At 40.5% G+C, this 5070-nt stretch overlaps 1 protein-coding gene across 2 annotated transcripts in view; it reads right to left on the bottom strand.

Moving 5' to 3' along the window:
- Positions 1-298, bottom strand: part of Rfwd3 (ring finger and WD repeat domain 3) — a 38575-nt gene extending 38277 nt beyond the window's left edge. For both annotated transcript variants that reach the window (XM_015496077.2, XM_015496078.2), the window contains exon 1: positions 152-298. The gene's annotated coding sequence lies outside the window, so the exon portion shown is untranslated. The remainder of the gene's footprint in view (positions 1-151) is intronic.
- Positions 299-5070: the final 4772 nt, after the last annotated feature.

Raw genomic sequence — 5070 nt, 5'->3', positions numbered from 1 at the left:
GGGGCCGCCGGAGGTCGCGAACCTCCAGCCGAGTTCCAAACCCGCCTTATGGGGCGTCTCTGGGTCCCACGACCACACCGCGACCACACCGGGGCGAATTATCCCGAAGTTAGAGGCCCAAGGCATGGTGAAAAACAAATACCATCCTCACCTGATGCCGGAACGACGCGGTCCAGCTCCCAAGACCGCGACTTTCCCAGTCGTTACCTCAGCAGAACTACCTACGCTCCCGCACCAACCACCGCTTCCCGAGCAGCTCAAGCGCCCCGCCTGAGCCGCGGGCCCGGCGTGCTCCTATTGGACAGCAGCCCTAGGCAGCAACCAATACTCTCTCTTCTTCTTCCATTGGTCGCCGCTAGTTGAAACAGCGGTGCTCTCATTGGCTGATACTTTGTATATTTACTAGGCGGGACCACGCGTGAAGACGCCTCATACAATTGGTAGAAATCTTTGTCCATCATCTCGCGCGTAGCCTCCAAAGAATGGAGTGGAAGTGTGGTTTTTACCGCTCTTTATTTGAACTTTCTGGCGGGAGAAAGTTATGAGGCAAAGATTCCTCGGTCCATTTTGGAATGCAGATGAAAATATTAAATCTGTAGTTCCTGTGGCTTGTCCCTAACACTTTAGTGAAGGAGCTATCTTTACCTAAGGGATAGTAGGTAATCGAGGAATTTCAAACTATTGCCCCCCGGTCTGGAGCCTGTAAAGTGACAAAATCCCGATCAGACACATTCTCGTGGGGTTGAAGAGTTTGCCTACACAATCAAATATTTTTGCCTACACGATCTCTTCAATCTGAAGCCACTCTAATAAAATGCGAGCTGCTCTAAATTGTCACATCACTTAACAGCAAAGACTTTTCAAGCGTCTCCCAGAAAAACGAAATCCCATTTTTAGGATGAAGACTTTTGAAAATCTAATCCTCAGTCACAGACTGCACATTGCCAAAATTTCATTAACTCAGCTTCCACTTTTCAGTGGAAGTGATAGCAGAGGGAAGTGTAAATGAAAGTCGGTTGAGAGGTGGTAACATACCTGTAACCTCGGCAACTCAGGAGGCTGAGACCGGAGGATCGCAAGTTCAAGGGCAACCCTGGTAATTTAGTACACCTGTCTTAAAATACAAAATAAGGGCTGGGGTTGTAGCTCAGTGGCAGAGCGCTTGCCTCGCACATGTGAGGCACTGGGTTTGATCCTCCACACCACATAAAAATAAAGTAAAGGTATTGTGTCCATCTTAAAAAAAAAAAAAAAAATCTTGGGTTGGGGCTGTGGCTCAGTGGTAGAGCACTCACCTAGCACGTGTGAGGCACTGGGTTCGATCCTCAACACCACATAAATAAATACAGTAAAGGTATTGTGTGCGTCTAAAACTAAAACAATATATTTTAAGAAATATATTTTTAAAATACAAAATAAAACAGGGCTGGGGATGTAGCTCAGTGGTAAGGTACCATAGGTTCGATCCCCAGTACCACAAACATAAATTTAAAAATAATTAAAAGTCATACATAAACAAATATGGACTTTACAATTTATTTTCCTCCATACCTGTCACCAACGCCAGTATTAACATTTGTTCTTTTCCTTTTCCTGCTATATAAAGGAGCTGATGATGGGTTTTAGAATACTATGAGGAGAAGGGAATTTTATAAACTAATAGATGTATTATGGACCAAAAAGAAAAAATATTGTGATTCTCATGTAAATGTTATAGACAATGCATATAGACAATGCAAAGAAGCAAAACCCCAAAATTGTCTCTAGTCAGAGATAAATACAGATGTGGTGGTGTTTAACTTGCTTAAGGCCTAGCTAAGTTGCTGAAGCTGGCTTCAAATTTGAGATCCTCCTGCCTTAGCCTCCTGATCTGTTGGGATTACAGGCATGAACCTCCTTACCAGGCCCCTAAACTTTTGCTCTTTGAAAGACACTGTTAAAAAAAAAATTAAAATCAAGCTGGACCCCATGATGATGCCTTAAGAGGCTGAGGTGGGAGGATCACAAGTTTGAAGGCAGCCTCAGCAACTTAGTGAGACCCTGTCTCAAAACAAAGTATAAAAAGGGCTAGGAATGTAGGTCAGTGGTAGAGAATTCCTGGGTTCAATCCCAGGGATCCCCCCACACACAGAAAATTAGAAGTCAAGCTACACTCTAGTAGAGAATATTTGCAAATCATTTACCTTATAAAGAACTTATATAGAGAACTCTTAAAACTCCATGACTAGTAAAATAAAACAATCTAACTTAAAATATGGGCAAAATATGTGAACAGACACTTCAACAAAGAAAAAGTATAGATGGTAAGTTAAATGAAAAGATGCTCATGACCTTTAGTCACTAGGAAAAAAGCTAAAGTCACAGTAAGATACCAGTCACTACAGAACTATTACAGTGACCAAATTTTATTTTATTTTGTTTTGTTTCATTTTAATACTAAAGATTGAACCCAACGGTGCTCTACCACTGAGCTCCACCCCCAGCCTCTTTTCATTTTTAAAAAATTTGAGACAGGGTCTTGATAAGTTGTTGAGGCTGGCCTTTGACTTGTGATCCTTCTGCCTCAGCCTCTCTGTCTCTCTCTCTCTCTCTCTCTATATATATATATATATATATATATATATATTTTTTTTTTTTTTTTAAACACCTTTATTTCACTTGTTTATTTTTGTCTGTGGTGCCAAGGATCGAACCCAGGGTCTCGCACGTGCGAGACTAGCTCTCTACCGCTGAACCACAACCCCAGCCCCTGCCTCAGCCTCTTGAGTTTCTGGGATAACAAACATGTGCCACCACATCTGGCCAACAGCCAAAATTTAAAAGGCTGACAGTACCAAATATTGGCAAGGGTATAGAGAAACAGGAACTCTTATATACTAGTAATGGAAAGGGGAAATAGCAGAACTTCTTTGGAAAACAATTTTATAGTTTGTTTTTTCCACAGTACTGGGGATTGAACCCAGGCTGCTCTACCAGTGAGCTACAAACCCAGTCCTTTTTATTTTTTATTTAAAGACAGGGTCTCACTAAGTTTTTGAGGTTGGCTCGGAACTTGTGATCCTCCCGTCTCAGTCTCTTAAATTGCTGAGATTACAGGTCGTGCTCCATCAAGCTGGGCTTAGTTTCTTAAAAAGTTAAATGTACACCTACCATATGATTCAGCCACTGGGTCTCTAGGTACTTAACCCAAAAGAAATGAAAGCACAGATTTATACAAAAATTTATACATGAAAGTTCATAGTAGCCCTATTTGCAACAGTCAAAAATTATGAACAACTCAAATGTTCATCAATAGGTGAATGGATAAATTATGTTATATCCACACTTTGGAATAGTTTTCAATACTGAAAATAAATGAATTATCAAAACATGCAACAGACATGGATAAATTGAAAGTAATTGTTTTGATTGTTTTGATTGAAAGAATGCAAATGTTTTATATACCATATGATTCCATTTATACCAAACTTAAAATGCAAACTAATCTATAGTGACAGGAAGCAAATCAATGGTTTCCTATTTTGCCCATATTTTAAGGTAAGGGGAGAGGAGAGAGTGATTGTAAAGAGGCACGATAAAACTTTAGAAGTTGAAGGATATATTCATTATCTTTTTTAAAAATTGGAGTATTATAGTTATACATAGTAGTTGGGTTCAGTTTGACAAAATCATGCATGGAAGGAATCTTATTTCAATCCCCATTATCTCATGTTCATTATCCTGATGAAGTGGTAGTTTCATGGATATAAAATATGGCAGAGTTATCAAATTGTTTTTAAATACTCATAATTTACCATGTGTCAATTACAAGGTAATTTTAGGTGTTTCCATACTGTGGTTGGTGTTTTTAGTATCTTTTTTAAAAAATATTTTTTAGTTATAGATGGACACAATACCTTTATTTTATTTATTTATTTTTGTGTGGTGCTGAGGATTGAACCCAGGGCCTCACATGTGCTGGGCAAGTGCTCTACCACTGAGCCACAACCCCACCCCTTTAAAAAAATAACAACTGTGCCATAATTTGTGTGTGTGCATGTGGTGCTGGGGATAGTACCCAGGGCCTCCAACAGCCAGGCAAGCGCTCTACCACTGGGCCACATTTCTAGCCCTAAAACGCTATTAAAATCAGCTTAGGCTACTCCTATAATCCCAGGGGTTTGGGAGGCTAAAGTTGGGGATCTCGAGTTCAAAGTCAGCAAATTAACAAGCAAATTAACAAGACCTAAGCAACACAGTGAGACCCTGTCTTTAAATAGAATATAAAAAAGGGCTGGGAATATGGCTCAGTGGTTAAATGCCCCTGGGTTGAATCCCCAGTACCACACACAAAATAAAATAAAAGATAATAAAATCAGCTTGGTATGGTTACTATCATCTGTAATCCCAGGTATTTGGGAGGTTGAGGCAGGAGAATCACAAGTTTGAGATCAGCCTGGTCAATCAGTGATATCCTGTCTCAAAATAAAAACAAGCTGGGCATAGTGGTGCATGCCTGTAATCCCAGCAACTCAGGAGGCCAAGGCAGAAGGATCAAACGTTCGAAGCCAGACTCAGCACTTTAGCGAGGCCTTAATCAATTTAGCAAAATCCTGTTTCAAAATATAAAAGAAAAAGGGCTTCGCGGGAGTGCAGAAGAAAAAAGGGGGGTTGGGATAGAGTTCAGTGGTTAAGTGCCCCTGGGTTCAATCTCTAGTACAGAGGAGGAAAAAGTGACAATTCGGAGAAAAATGCAAATATCCAGCTTCTTTTGAGAAAATAGAAAGTTCTGGAAATAGAGAGATCCAATTCTTATATGATAAAAAAATAGCCTGGAGCTGAGCAGAGTCTATTGTTCAAGTTCATCTGGGCACTAAGGCCCCTCCAGTTTCCCTCACAGGTCCTCTAGCCATTAGGGTTTGTAATCTCTAGCAGGAGAGTTCTGGGACCTGATGTAGGAAGTCAGGTTGGGGTCAGAGATACAAGGCCATAAGTTTCTAAAGGAGGAGTAGGTATTTAGATTAGTGGGCAAGAGGAAGGGCTGAATGGTATTTTTTCAGTTACTACTGTTATGTAACAAAGCACCCCAAA

This window comes from Marmota marmota, unplaced genomic scaffold, assembly GCF_001458135.2.
Source record: "Marmota marmota marmota unplaced genomic scaffold, marMar, whole genome shotgun sequence".
Classification (NCBI taxonomy): Eukaryota; Metazoa; Chordata; class Mammalia; order Rodentia; family Sciuridae; genus Marmota; species Marmota marmota.
The sequence above is the reverse complement of the archived record's forward strand: the minus strand, read 5'-3'. Positions and strand labels throughout refer to the sequence as shown.